Below are 15,662 nucleotides of genomic sequence, written 5' to 3' on the forward strand. Positions count from 1 at the left end.
TGTAATACATAGGATTCTACTTCTGCTGCAGAGCTAACAAAGGGACTTCATAGGAGAATAGCATGCAGCTCTCCTTATGGACACAGCAGTAGTGAGATGTTACAGTTGTGGGGTGACGGCAGGCAATATCAACATACTTTGCTGATGCCTTGGCATGAGCTGCTGACTTAAGGGAAGCTTATCGAAAATAAAAAAAACAAGTTTGTGGCGTCTGGATTACCTGATTTTGTTTGCAGAGTTCATTTGATGATCCTCCTTTTGTTTCTTATTTCTGGACTTGGTTCAGATGGCTTAGCATGGACAATCTACCACTTTTCAGTTTATGTCTTTTTCCTTCTTGGAGGCTACTGATGTGTTCGTGCACTGTTTTAGTAGATGTACATATGCCCTCAAATACCTCAGTAATCTGTAAGAGAAGAAATAAAAAAAGATGTTGTAAATTATGCAGTTTAGAATTTTAAGCATATGCAGTGGTACCTCGTGTTACAGACGCTTCAGGTTACAGACTCCGCTAACCCAGAAATAGTACCTCAGGTTAACAACTTTGCTTCAGGATGAGAACAGAAATCGGGCTCTGGCAGCGGGAGGCCCCATTAGCTAAAGTGGTACCTCAGGTTAAGAACAGTTTCAGGTTAAGAACGGAGCTCCAGAACTAATTAAGTTCTTAACCAGAGGTACCACTGTAATCCTATTAAGCAATGATATACTGATACCAACTTCACTCTCACCCTGAACCTCAGAGGAATAGGACTGGTGCTCCAAGACAAATCATGGATTAATGGAATATAAATTGTAAGCTAACACAAAATGAGAGAAGATATAACTTTGATACTGCTTATATAATGTGGAAGTTAAGGCATGAGCACGTTCTGCTTTTTGGTGCATCATTGAATTTGTAAAGAGTAATAACCCTTGTTTTAAATGGATGGTTTTTTTAAATCTTAGAATGTTTCTTTATTTGGTATTTTCTTTCATTGCACGTCTATTTCCCGCCAGCAGAGGACCACTAGCTGGATATAGATAGGTGAGACTGTGAAGTATCTGCAGTCCAAAAAGAATGGACTGTAGGGCTCAGGGAATAGGGTATAGCATGCAGTGCAAGTCTAAATACAGAGTGTGCCTCCAAATATTGTGGGATTCCAAAATAAACCTAGGTTCACCAGCAGGGCTTTGGTAGGCAGCCAATAATCTGGAGTGTTGCTCTAGCAGTGGTCTGGAGTCCACCATGACCTGAAATAATCTCTACCTCCCCAAAGGAGCTCTGTTTCTGAGATGTATGCTCCAGCAGGGCTTTGGTATCTTTTGTAGCCTCTTGTACTGGTGTACTGGTAATGCCTGGCAATTGTTTTCTTTCTCTACTTTTTATTCCTGCAAAGCTGACATGAATCAAAACCTTATCTTAAAAATTCCTTAATTTGTTGCTGCTTGAACAGACAATCAAGGTATTAGTGGAATCTTTTAAGTTTTGCTTGGCATGCAAGTTAGGATAAACCACATTCTTACACTAATTACATATATATTGATGTGCTCTTCTTTAAAAGCTATTGCATAAAGTTACAAGGAAATTTCTTCATTATTCCATGTTACGTGGGAGGTATTGCAGAGGTACACAGAAGGTTTCAATTGGCACTTTCTGTATCAAGGTATCTTCAGCTGGAATGTTTATTGGAACATTGAATGGAATGTGTGCAGTTTGAGATTACTTGAACTTACAGACATACAACACTGGCAAAATAGAAATATTAAACCAGCAAAGAGCACTGGACACAGAAACAATTCTCATTAAGAATATATTTTCATTTTCTTAAAGTAATCTACGACCAGTTGAATATACAGAATTGGCATATATGTGGTAATATTCATGGAGTAGACCCTCTGAAATAAATGGACTTAATTACACTGATTTCCCAGGGTCTACTCTGAGAATGATAAGTCAATCACCCCAAATATTTCCAGAATTTTTAAAAGCAGTTATTTTTTAAAACGAAAGGAGCCAACCCTGCTCATGGCTGGCATGCTGTCTCTATTCCCCAAATGCTATATACTAATTAGCACTAATTGACAACCTGGTTTGCTTTCAGGAAAGCCAGGTCAAAGATTAAATAGGGATGGAGAAGAACTATTATGCGAGCCATAGTTTATAAATGTGACAAAGATCAATCCCCGAGACAAAAACGTGAGAAGTCTATAGTTCCTAACCACTATCTGGAAGAATAGTTCATTAATGATGTAAAATATTGTGCTTTCCCATCTAAATTCAAAACAGAATTTAAAAAGAATCAACCTACACCTTGTCTAAATAATTTAGAGAAAGATATAAATTACAGTAAAAGTAGTTGAAGTTGTAGGAAATCCTTCATTTTTACCCTATTGGAGGACATCCCTTTAAATTTAGTAAGAAGGAGAACTTTACCCAGTGCTAAATCAAGTGTCTGTAACTTTATCTGAGAGACCACTTCCCCCTATATTTAGGCTTTGAAATGATCCATCTCCTAAAAGAATCAAGGTCAGAATACTCAGTACTCAGCTTAAGCAGTCCAACGAAGATAAATGTTCTCTATTTTACTGTGCTTCCTTCAATGTCATCATGACTATACACTTTGTAACCCAGGTCCATTACCAGAGGATTATCTTATCTTTCTATTTCTGAAACATCAGCCTGTTTTCACTGGTTTAAACTTTGTTCTTTAACAAGAGACAGGTGCTTAAGGTTTATTTTTGGTGAATTCTAAGGTAATATTCAACCAACTTTTGGTCAGAGTAGACTCACTGAAATTAATGAACATGGCTAGGTTAGGCCCATTAATTTGAACAGGAACAGGTCTACTTCAGAAGGGCAGGGTATAAATAATAAAATTGTGTGAACTCTGCAAACACTCTGGACCTTTGTCTCTCAAGTGAAAATTGACTTGATTATCGAAGTCTGGAGTCTGAATATAACAATGGAAAAAGCTGGGGCCAAAACATCATATTTCTTTTGTAGTTTACATACAATTTAACCTTAAGGTTGTATCCAGTGGTGTCCCTTGCACTGAAAACTGGGCTCTGTAACCTGAACAAGAAGAGACGAGATGTTTATTCTCCCTTCCTCCTGGAGACAACCTACTATGCTGTTCTGAAGAGTCCATCAACGCTTGTTGTAGTAGACTTTGGAAGTATACAGGGGGCTGAATCCAGAGAAGATTCGAGATCTTAAAGAGTGAATCAGCTAATATTACTTTTTGACCACTCTGCTGATGGAAGCCTCATCTGAATCTAAGGCCTTTCCATCATTGTAAGAGATATCAATGAATGAAACCCTTGTTTATTTTTTATTTTTGTTCCACATTTTAACCAAAGGAAGGTTACCACCATAAGATATTAAACAGATTTAAAACACATCAAATACTGCAATACTAATGTCACAACAAGAACAAAGTACTATAAATTAGTAGTATAAATAATGGAATTCCTTCAGCAACTTTTCCAGCTCCACAACTAAGGGCTAAAAATGTGTTATGTAGCAAATCCAGTATCAGATTTCCTGATGTTCTTTCTTCTAACTTTTAAAGCAGCTGTGGGGGCTCCAATTTTCACTCAATCAGTGGCACTAAGGAAGGGGGGCATAACCTTCACCTCCATATTTTTCTCTCTAAATTACTACCCCCAAATCTGTTATTAAACCAGTAGTGGGGAAAAATACATGTATCTGTACTGTGCCTACATTTTCTCCACTGGTGAGCTAATAGCAGCTTCAGGAAGAGAGAGTTGATTTTGATAAGGAAAATCATGTGGGAGTTGGGAAGGGGGGGGGGAAATCATTCCTTTCCTTTTATGAACAAAATTAGAGCCCCTGTGATTGCTTTCAAATGGGGAATGGGAGAAATCACAAATTTGCTGTGTTACATCTGTTTCAGCCCTAAGACCTAGAGCAAACTGTGATGTTTTTAATATGGTCAAAGGTGAGAGAGAACCTTGGCTTGTATAAACCATGGGCTAGGCTAGCGGTCAGCAAACTATTTCAGCAGGGGGTCGGTCCACTGTCCCTCAGAACTTGTGAGGGGCCGGACTATTTTTTTTGGGGGGGGGGGAATGAATGAATTCCTATGCCCCACAAATAACCCAGAGATGCATTTTAAATAAAAGCACACATTCTACTCATGTAAAAACACCAGGCAGGCCCCACAAATAAGCCAGAGATGCATTCTAAATAAAAGGACACATTCTACTCATATAAAAACACACTGATTCTCAGACCGTCTGCAGGCCAGATTTAGAAGACGATTGGGCCAGAATCCAGCCCCTGCGCCTTAGTTTGCCTACCCATGGGCTAGGCTCTAATGCAACCCTTTACCATTGTCTAGACTAGACTGCTTAACATTGCTTTTCCAGAAGCTCAAAAACATCCACAGAATCAGTACAATAACAATTAACAAAACAGGCCAGTAACAAAACAAATCTATCCAGAGTTTATCAATATAGAAGTTTCATTCCCCCTCTGAAATTCTAACTTGCATGTAAACTTCAATATTTCCTCAGGCAACTGCTTTCTTCCTAGCTGTTGATATCTATACTCAATAAAAGGATACAGCAGTTAGTAATGTTAACAGGAGAGGCATCAACTGATGATAGGCTACCAGGTATTAGTCCCAGGTCATGAAAGCCTTTAAAAGTTAACTCCAGCATCTTGAATTGAACCTGAAACAGTGACTAGTGTAACTGGTACAGGTACACAGCAGCATTCCGGACCAGTTGAAACTTCAAGGTTCTCAAGACCAGTCTCATGTAGAATGTACTTTAACAGTGAAGCTTAGCACTTGAGTGTGGATCACTGTAGTGACAGGTAATCTATCCATAAGAGGTGGCAGCCTATGAACCAAGTACATATGGAAAAAAGTGACTCTGAGCAATAGCACTAACATTCTTTAAAGCTCCTCCAAGCTGCTTATCTGTTCAGTTCAGGATACCATCCTATTACAAGCAAGCAAATACTCTCTATGCTAGGAATTTCTCTAACTAATATTATCTCCATCTTTGTCAACCAGTCAATGTCTGTATTGGGTTTGAAATTGTTTTTAATTGTTTTTATACATGCAATTTTTAATATTTTTTTTACTGTATTGCAAAATTGCTTTGAGATGCTTCATAGGAAGCTATTTATAAATGAGATAAATAAATAGTTCAAAATATTCACACTAATCATGTTAATGGGACTCTCATTCTGTTCTAGCTTAATTTCTGACTTGCCAGGAAAGCACAAATGCTACCCATTCCTTAAGTCGTCCTAATCATGAAAAATGATGCAAGAGATACTTAGATTCAAATTTCCATTTTTTAAAAATATTTTTTTTAAATAAATGACTAGTATTGTTTCCAAGCCATCTGTTGTTGCCCTGTTGCCATAAGTGGAAATTTTGATCACATTACAAACTTGGTCCTTTTAAATAAATCTACAGTTGTTTAATGTGTATATCTCCAGCACCAAATCTGCTATTAGAGGGCATGATTCCAGTTTCCATGATCTTGCCCCTAACCTCAAAAGCAGTTGTACAGTTTAAAAATTCTCCTAAACTATCATAGTTCCACCAGTGGCATCTGTGTGTGGCCAAGACTGCTTTTATCAGCTAATTCACAGACTATTAAGAACATAACACAAGAACATTAGAAGTACAGTGGTGCCCCGCAAGACGAATGCCTCGCAAGACGAAAAACTCGCTAGACGAAAGGGTTTTGCGGTTTTTGAGCTGCTTTGCAAGACGAATTTCCCTATGGACTTGCTTCGCAAGACGAAAACGTCTTGCAAGTTTGTTTCCTTTTTCTTAACACCGTTAATACAGTTGCAACTTGACTTCGAGGAGCAACTCATAGAACGCGGTGTGGTAGCCTTTTTTGAGGTTTCGCAAGACGAATTTCCCTATGGGCTTGCTTCGCAAGACGAAAACGTCTTGCAAGTTTGTTTCCTTTTTCTTAACACCGTTAATACAGTTGCAACTTGACTTCGAGGAGCAACTCATAGAACGCGGTGTGGTAGCCTTTTTGAGGTTTTTGGGTGATTTTTGAAGCTTTTCCAAAACTTTTCCGACACCGTGCTTCTGCAAGACGAAAAATTCGCTAGACAAAAAAACTCGCGGAACAAATTAATTTCATCTTGCGAGGCACCACTGTACAAACTACCACGGAAGGTGCTGGACTTTGGACGCCCATCTGTCCTGGATGCTTCAGTTGAGACTCCTGCATTGCAGGGAGTTGTACTAAATGACCCTCAGGGTCCCTCCCAGTTTTACAGTTCTATGATTCTATGAAGAGCTTGCTGGATCAGGCCAATGGCTCATCTAACCCAGCATCCTGTTCTCACAGTGGCCAACCAGATGTCTGTGGGAAACTGAACCCAAGCACATAAACACTCTCTTCTACTGAATACAATTGTCTGCCTTCTTATACATATTAGATCTACCCTTACACAGCTGTGGTGGATCTCTGGCCTATAAGGCATTTAATAAACCTCCCGTGCAATACTTAGTCCTATTCACACAGTAAAGGAAAATTTAGGGAGGGTAAAGTGTGCAGAGAATACACATGCCAGTCCTGTTAACACGAACCTTTAATCACATGCAAAACATTATGACAATCATATATAATTTCATAGTATCGTAAGTTGTAGAGGTGGAGGGTACCACAAGGATCATCTAGTTCAACCCCCTGCAGTGCAGGAATCACAACTCATTTGTATTATACAGATATCTCGAAGTGACTTGCAAAATATCAAAATATACAGAATGGAATATTTAAAACAAAACACAATATTAAAGTAAACAGCATGTGGACCTAGTGGTGGGAGGAAAAAATCCTTAAATAAGAGACACGGGGGAATGATTAATGGACTTCAATGTCTGTACACTAATGCGCAAAGCATGGGAAATAAACAAGATGAGCTTGAGCTCTTGGTACAGCAAACTAAATATGACATAATAGGCATCACTGAAACCTGGTGGGATAAGTCCCACGATTGGAATGTAAAAATGGGGGGATACAATCTATTTCAGAGAAACAGACCAGACAAGAAAGGAGGAGGAGTGGCGTTATATGTCAGGGATGTGTATACCTGTGAAGAGATCCAAGATTTAGAACCTCAAAGCCAAAGTGAGAGCATTTGGGTCAAAATTAAGGGAGAGAAGAATAACAGAGACCTCATTGTGGGAGTTTACTATAGATCCCCAAGCCAAACGGAGGACATAGATGATGCCTTCCTGGAACAGATGGCCAAGCATGCAAAAGGAAGGGAGATAGTAGTAATGGGGGACTTCAATTACCCGGATATTTGTTGGACGTCAAACTCAGCCAAGAGCATAAGGTCAAACAGATTCCTCACTGGCCTTGCAGACAACTTCATTGTCCAGAAAGTGGGAGAAGCAACAAGAGGAACAGCCATTTTAGATCTGGTCCTAACCAATGTTGATGACCTGGTTAGTGGGGTAGATGTGGAAGGATCATTAGGCGCGAGTGATCATGCTCTTCTGAAGTTTACTATACAGCGGAAAGAAGCAGCCAAGCATACTAGGGCTCAATTTCTTGACTTTAAGAAAGCCGACTTCATAAAACTTAGGGAAGTGCTGGGTGAGATCCCATGGACAGCAATACTAAAAGGAAAGGGAGTTCATGATGGCTGGGAGTTTGTTAAGAGGGAGATAGTAAAAGCACAACGTCAGGCAATACCAATGAGACGGAAACATGGAAGGTGCCTAAAGACGCCAGGGTGGCTATCTAAAGAACTTTTAACTGAATTAAGATTAAAAAAGGATGTGTACAAAAAATGGAAAAGGGGGGAAACCACCAAAGAGGAATTCAAACAAATAGCCAGCACGTGTAGACACAAAGTCAGAAAAGCTAAAGCACAGAATGAACTCAGGCTTGCTAGAGAGGTTAAAAGCAACAGAAAAGGCTTTTATGGGTATGTTCGTAGCAAAAGGAAGAACAAAGAAACAGTGGGGTCACTCAGAGGAGAAGATGGTGAAATGCAAACAGGGGACACAGAAAGGGCTGAACTCCTCAATGCCTTCTTTGCCTCAGTCTTCTCCAATAAAGAAAACAATGCCCGACCTGAAGAATTTGGAGCAAATGATTCAGCAAAGGAAACACAGCCCAGAATAACTAAGGAGATAGTACAAGAATATTTGGCTAGTTTAGATGTATTCAAGTCTCCAGGGCCAGATGAACTGCATCCAAGAGTATTAAAAGAACTGGCAGATTTGATCTCAGAACCACTGGCAGTCATCTTTGAGAATTCCTGGAGAACAGGCGAAGTCCCGGCAGACTGGAGGAGGGCAAATGTTGTCCCTATTTTCAAAAAGGGGAAAAGAGAGGACCCAAATAATTACCGCCCAGTCAGTCTGACATCAATAGCAGGGAAGATTCTGGAGCAGATCATTAAGCAAACAGTCTGTGAGCACCTAGAAAGGAATGCTGTGATCACCAATAGTCAGCATGGATTTCTGAAAAATAAGACATGTCAGACTAACCTGATCTCGTTTTTTGACAGAATTACAAGCCTGGTAGATGAAGGGAACGCAGTGGATGTAGCCTACCTTGATTTCAGCAAGGCATTTGACAAGGTGCCTCATGATATTCTTGTAAAGAAGCTGGTAAAATGCGGTCTTGACTATGCTACCACTCAGTGGATTTGTAACTGGCTGACTGACCGAACCCAAAGGGTGTTCATCAATGGTTCCTCTTCATCCTGGAGAAGAGTGACTAGTGGGGTGCCACAGGGTTCTGTCTTGGGCCCGGTCTTATTCAACATCTTTATCAACGACTTGGATGATGGACTCAAGGGCATCCTGATCAAATTTGCAGATGACACCAAACTGGGAGGGGTGGCTAACACCCCAGAGGACAGGATCACACTTCAAAACGACCTTGACAGATTAGAGAACTGGGCAAAAACAAACAAGATGAATTTTAACAGGGAGAAATGTAAAGTATTGCACTTGGGCAAAAAAAATGAGAGGCACAAATACAAGATGGGGGACACCTGGCTTGAGAGCAGTACATGTGAAAAGGATCTCGGAGTCTTGGTTGACCACAAACTTGACATGAGCCAACAGTGTGACGCGGCAGCTAAAAAAGCCAATGCAATTCTGGGCTGCATCAATAGGAGTATAGCATCTAGATCAAGGGAAGTAATAGTGCCACTGTATTCTGCTCTGGTCAGACCACACCTGGAGTACTGTGTCCAGTTCTGGGCACCACAATTCAAGAAGGACACTGACAAACTGGAACGTGTCCAAAGGAGGGCAACCAAAATGGTCAAAGGCCTGGAAACAATGCCTTATGAGGAACGGCTAAGGGAGCTGGGCATGTTTAGCCTGGAGAAGAGGAGGTTAAGGGGTGATATGATAGCCATGTTCAAATATATAAAAGGATGTCACATAGAGGAGGGAGAAAGGTTGTTTTCTGCTGCTCCAGAGAAGCGGACACGGAGCAATGGATCCAAACTACAAGAAAGAAGATTCCACCTAAACATTAGGAAGAACTTCCTGACAGTAAGGGCTGTTCGACAGTGGAATTTGCTGCCAAGGAGTGTGGTGGAGTCTCCTACTTTGGAGGTCTTTAAGCAGAGGCTTGACAACCATATGTCAGGAGTGCTTTGATGGTGTTTCCTGCTTGGCAGGGGGTTGGACTCGATGTCCCTTGTGGTCTCTTCCAACTCTATGATTCTATGATTCTATGATAAAACAGTTCCTCTATCCCCTTCCAAAACAACAACACATCAGTCTGACCACTAAAGAACAATCTCCCCCAAAACAAACAAAAATACCACAAACTGCTGCAAATAAAACTAAGATACCTGGGAGAATGCAGACATCTTTGTCTGGTGCCCAAAACATGTCACAGTTGGTGTCCAATGAACCTCCCTGAGGAGGGCATTCCATAAAAAGGGGGCCACTAGTGAAAAGGCACGTCCTCCTGTTGCCACCATACAAACTGCTGCCAGAGGGGCACACAGAGAGGTTGCCACCAATGTTGAGCTTAGGGTCCAGGCAGGCTACTATGGAGAAAGCATTCCATAAGGCATCATATCCCTAGACATGTAAAACTTTATTGTCCAAGACTCAGAAATCAATTGGCAGTTGTATCAGAAATGGTTTGGTATATTCAGACCATGTGGTCCTTGTTTATAAACTAAATTCTAACCTAACCTAAATTAAGAACTGTAAAGGAAGTCACATGCATAACTCACTACAGTATTCCTGCCACATGTTTAGCACGACATAGACAACTGAGGCCAGTTCATCTGCATCCAGATAGAGCCACAGCTGGTCAACCAACCAAAACTGGTAGAAGGCATATCTGTAATATGGAGGCCACTTGTGTTCCAATGTCAAAGATGAATCAAAGCTTCACGAGTGCCACCCCATATAGAACAGGCTGCACACTACTTATCTGAACCAAGGCACTTACTGTCTCTATCTTGTCTGGATTGAGCTTCAATTTATTGGGCTCATCCAGCCCATTACCACAGCTAGACACTGGTTCAGAACATAATCTGCACTCCCAGTTTTGACAACTGCTCCAGAAGCATGCCACAGACAATATCAAAAGCTGCTGAGAGATCAAGGAGAATCAACACAGTTTCATTCCCACTGGTTCTATCCAAGGCTGTCTCAGGGCCATAACCAGGTCTGTATAAAATGGATCCCAAAAATGCTTGGGTCTCTTTTGTGACTGCCCACCCAAGAATCTTGCCCAGGAAGAGGTCAATATTTATTCAGTTCTTCTGGGTTCATGGGATGCTCTTTTTTTAGGAGTGGCTCATTTAGGAGGCCCACACACCCCTATGCCTACTTCGGTTAGGTTCATCATCTCCCTGGCCCAATCCTACCAGATTTAATAAGCCATAAGGAGCAAGGAGCAATTACAGTTTAAATGCAATTCTATGTGTGTCCTCAAGAGAGATGTGTTTTTCAAGAACCTAGAGTTCTGCCACAGTAATAGACACATTGACTTGCGTACTAATTACAAGGACAAAACAATATTATACTGTAGATGCAGTACAAAGCTTTAAATTTTATTACAAAATAAATAAATACTTTGTATATGCAGGCATTTATTTTTACAAAGGCTTGATAAATCCTACTCTTTATGAACCAACAGCTTAGCTTGATAAGTTCTATAGAATGAAAAATATCCAGACTAAGGTACGGAAAGTTAGTCTGTACACTTGAGGACAGACAAGGGGTGTTAGGGATCTGACAGATTGCAGTAGAGATCCAAGACAGGTCAAAAGTAGAGCTTGCAGCATAAGCATGTGCATACAGCCATGACCCCTACACACACACACACCAGATTTTTTGAGTACCTTAATAGGGCTCTTTATTTTATTATATATTTTTTAAAAAAGTTGTGTATATGTGTTAAGAGTGCAATGAAGCACTTATCCAAAATTAACTACAAAAAAACTGCATACTGATGGAAGAATACTAATTTGAAAAATTCCTGGAGGCTACAAGATCCATTGGAAGGTGTGTTTGATGGGTGAAAAGCAAAATAAATGGAAGGAACTAGGAAGTGGAAAGTATTTGGAAGTAAAATTAAGAGGTAAACTTCCTGCTGCATTCTTAAGATTGTATAACATTATGTACTACCAACCCACAGTAAATGGCCTCTTCCAAATCACTGTTTTTGGATATGCTTCCTAATAGAAAGAAATTAATGCCCCAAATCGTATTTTAAAATTATGACAAGAAGAAATACAGATATAAATATATCTTACTGACACAAGATTATCTCTAATCAAAATGTTCAAAATCTGTGATACTCCCAGTATTCCTATGGTCTGATAGAAATTAAGGTATGTTCCACAAATAAATAATGATTCCCTATAAAATATTATAGGAGGTTGTCAGGGGATGATTAGCTGCTTGTGCTTAAAATTGTGCCCCCTCAGAGTTTGTGCGGCTCCACAAACCTCTGTGTGTGACAGAGCTCCTCAGACATGTCTGCTCTAGTCACTAGTAGAGTCTGACAGTGGCTGCCTGCGGAAGCGTTTCCAGCAAAGAAGCTCCTTAACGGAAATGCGTCTCCTGGACTCACGACGTGGCAGCTTCCGGCGAAGTATGGGTCTCCCTACAGTTGCTTCTGACACCTCCCCGCTATTTTCGCTGGACGTGTCTCTCACCCCTTTCTCTCCCCTGCTGTTTCCTGCCTGAGCTGCTGCGTCTCTCTCAGCATTACTGAGATCCTCCTCCAGAGACCCCTCGCTCCCCCTGCTGGTCCCTGCTTTGGCTGCTGACTCTCTCCCAGTCTCTGGGAGCCCTACCAACTCCCTTTCCTCTGATGTCAGTTCCCTGACATCCACCTCCCCTCCAGGGCCCCCTTCCCCCCCGCCCCTACTCTCTCCTCTGGGCGGTGAGGAGCTGAAACCCCGAAAAGAATCCTCTTCATCTTCAGACGTCTCGAACATTTCCCTCCATCGGTCTTCGTTCCGGCTCGCTGAATCCTCCTCCGCCTCGGAATCAGAGAACCCCTCCAACTCTTCTTCTTCGTCGGTGGTGGCGAAGTATTCCCTCCGGAACCTCGCCACTGGCTGAGGTTTACGAGGGAATCTCTGATGAAAAGTTTCTATCAAAACCTCGTCATCTACATCCTCTGCCATGACCCAGGTGTTTTCCGACTCCGGCTCCCCTTCCCACATTACCAAATACTCTACTTGATCTCCCTTCCACCTGGAATCGAGAATCTCCGCTACATGGTAGCTGTGTTCTTTTTCCTCCATAGCTGGTCCCCTATTGACCCTCCCTTCTCTGTCCCCTTTATACGGTGACAGCAACGACCTGTGGAACACTGGGTGCAGCTTCATGTGGTTCGGTAACCGGAGTCTGAAAGCCACTGGGTTGACCTGCTGCGTGACTTCAAATGGGCCCAGCCTTTTGGGTCTTAACTTCTTACAACCCCCTTTGAATGGTAACCCTTGGGTGGACAGCCACACCTGGTCCCCCACCCTAATGCTTTCCCCTTCCCTTCTGGTTTTGTCTGCCTGCCTCTTATATTCCTCCTTCGCCCTGTTTAAATTAAGTTGGAGCTGGCGATGGATCGCTTCCATTTCTTCAACGAACTGTTCTGCAGCTGGAACGCTCCAGTTCTCCCCTTCCCCCCCTGGGAAGGCTCGGGGATAACACCCGTGATTAGCCAAAAAGGGGCTCATCCCCGTGGACACGTTCTCTGCATTGTTGTAGGCAAATTCTGCCAACGCCAGCTTCTCCACCCAATCATTCTCTCTGTCATTCACATAACACCTCAAATATTGCTGGAGGACACCATTAGCTCTTTCCGCCTGCCCGTTGGTTTCTGGATGACGGGCAGTTGAGAAATTCACCTCTACATGCAATAAGCTCATGAGCTTCCTCCAGAACCTGGAAGTAAATTGTTTCCCTCGGTCAGAAACCACCCTCAAGGGGGCGCCATGCAGCCTAAACACATTTTCCACAAACAATTTAGCGGTTTCTTCCGCTGTGACCGCATGTGAGCAGGCTATAAAGTGGGCCATCTTGGTTAACAGGTCTACCACAACCATGATGGCTGTTTTCCCTCTGGACCTTGGCAGATCAGTCATGAAATCTATTGCCACTGCCTCCCATGGCCTTTCCGGCGTGGGTAGTGGTTCTAATAAACCTGCCGGTGCCCGCCTCTCCCCCTTGGCTCGTTGGCATTGGTCACACCCTCTCACATACTCCCGCACATCTTCCCTGACCTTGGGCCACCAGAATTCCCTGGTAACCAGCCACATGGTTTTGTGTTGCCCAAAATGCCCTGCTGTGGGGCTATCGTGCAGTTGCTTGAGTACCTTTTCCCTCAATTCCCCTTCAGGTATATATAACGCTCCCTTGTAGTACAACGCCCCGTTTCTCTCCTCAAAACCCCCGGGTTTGTCTCCCTCCCTCCTGAGACCCCTGAGTTTGTCCTGGGCGTATTCATCCTGCACCGTTCCCTCTACCAGTTCCCTTTGCCCCACCAATGCCGCCCCACACACCCAGCGGTCCTCGGGAATGACATGAGTCTCTTCGGGTGCACCCTCCCCCTCCAAATATTCAGGTTTGCGTGAGAGAGCGTCCGCCCTAACGTTCTCTGGGCCTGGCACGTAACAAATCTCAAAGTTAAATTTGGAGAACTCCTGGGCCCATCTCAACTGCCGTTGGTTGAGCACTCGCGCAGTTCTCCAATACTCTAGATTCTTATGGTCCGTGCACACTTGCACCTTATGTTGTGCACCAATTAGCAGGTGCCTCCATCTCCGGAAAGCCTCATGAATCGCAAGAAGTTCCCGGTCGTACACCGTGTAGTTCCTCTCGGATTTGTTCAGCTTTCGCGAAAAGAAGGCACACGGTCACCACTCTGACTCCTCCTTCCCCGGCTGCAGAAGAAGCACCGCCCCTATGGCTCTGTCAGAAGCGTCTGTTTCGACCCTCAGCTTTTTTTGTAAATCCACATGCAGAAGTTGTTCATCAGAGGCGAAGGCCCTTTTCAGTTCCTCAAACGCTCGCTCCGCCTCCCCCGTCCAAACAAACTTCTTTTTACTGCTGAGACAGTCCGTGATGGGCGCCGTCAGGTGGGTGAAGTTTCGGATGAACTTACGATAAAAGTTTCCAAACCCTAGGAACCTCTGCACATCCTTCTTGGTTTTGGGTGTTTTCCATTCCAGCACTGCTTGAACCTTGCCGGGGTCCATGGCCAACCCCTTGTCTGACAAGCGGTACCCCAGGAATTCCACCTCCTTGGTATGAAACTGACACTTCTCCAGTTTCACCCACAGCCTGTTGGCTTGCAGCCTGCGCAACACTTCTCTGACGTCTCTCACATGTTGCTCCTCATTCTCCGAATACACCAACACGTCATCTAAGAAGGCCACGCAATTCTTGTAGAGCAAAGGCCCCAGTACGTGGTTCATGAAGGCTTGAAAACACGCGGAGCCTGTTTGTAATCCAAAAGGCATAACGAGGTATTCAAATGCCCCCAAAGGGGTGAACATGGTGGTCTTCCATTCATCCCCTTTCCTTATACGTATCAGGTTGTACGCCCCCCTTAGGTCCAGCTTTGTAAAAATCTTTCCTTTCCGCACCCTGGTCAAAATATCATCAATCCTGGGCATAGGAAAAGCCGCCGGCTCTGTCACTGCATTTAACTGCCGGAAATCACATACAAGTCTCGGCTTGTCCGTGTGCTTTTTATCCACAAAAAACACTGGGCTACCCCCCGCTGCCTTGGACTCTCTGATGAAGCCTCTCTTCAGGTTCTTGTCAATGAACTCTCGCAACTGCTGCATTTCCCTGTCTGACATGGCATACAACTTGCCTACAGGAAGCTGTGCTCCAGGGAGTAAATTGATCTGGCAATCAAAGGGCCTATGCGGGGGTAGTTGGTCAGCTTCCTTCTCGCTGAACACGTCGCTGAGATCAGCATACTGTGGTGGCACCTTCCCCTTCTCCATTACTCCAGTCCCTGCCAGGGTGGCTTGGGCCCCTGCTGACCCCTTTTCCCCCCTGCAGTGTTCTAAGCAATGTGCTGAACCGAAGGAAACCACTCTTTGATGCCAGCCCACCAGCGGATCATGTAGGGCTAGCCAGCTCATTCCCAAAATAATGGGAGTGCCTCCCAAGGTGGCCACATTAAACGCTATCAGTTCTGTGTGC

The 15,662-nt window shown here is 43.2% G+C and overlaps 1 protein-coding gene across 1 annotated transcript in view; it reads right to left on the minus strand.

The window, feature by feature from the left end:
* Nucleotides 1-15,662, minus strand: part of NRIP1 (nuclear receptor interacting protein 1) — a 79,740-nt gene that overhangs the window by 13,100 nt on the left and 50,978 nt on the right. Inside the window, exon 2 of the mRNA XM_082220721.1 lies at nucleotides 221-406. The gene's annotated coding sequence lies outside the window, so the exon portion shown is untranslated. The remainder of the gene's footprint in view (nucleotides 1-220; nucleotides 407-15,662) is intronic.

This window comes from Podarcis vaucheri (assembly GCF_965113315.1).
Source record: "Podarcis vaucheri genome assembly, chromosome: 4".
In the NCBI taxonomy this organism is placed as follows: domain Eukaryota; kingdom Metazoa; phylum Chordata; class Lepidosauria; order Squamata; family Lacertidae; genus Podarcis; species Podarcis vaucheri.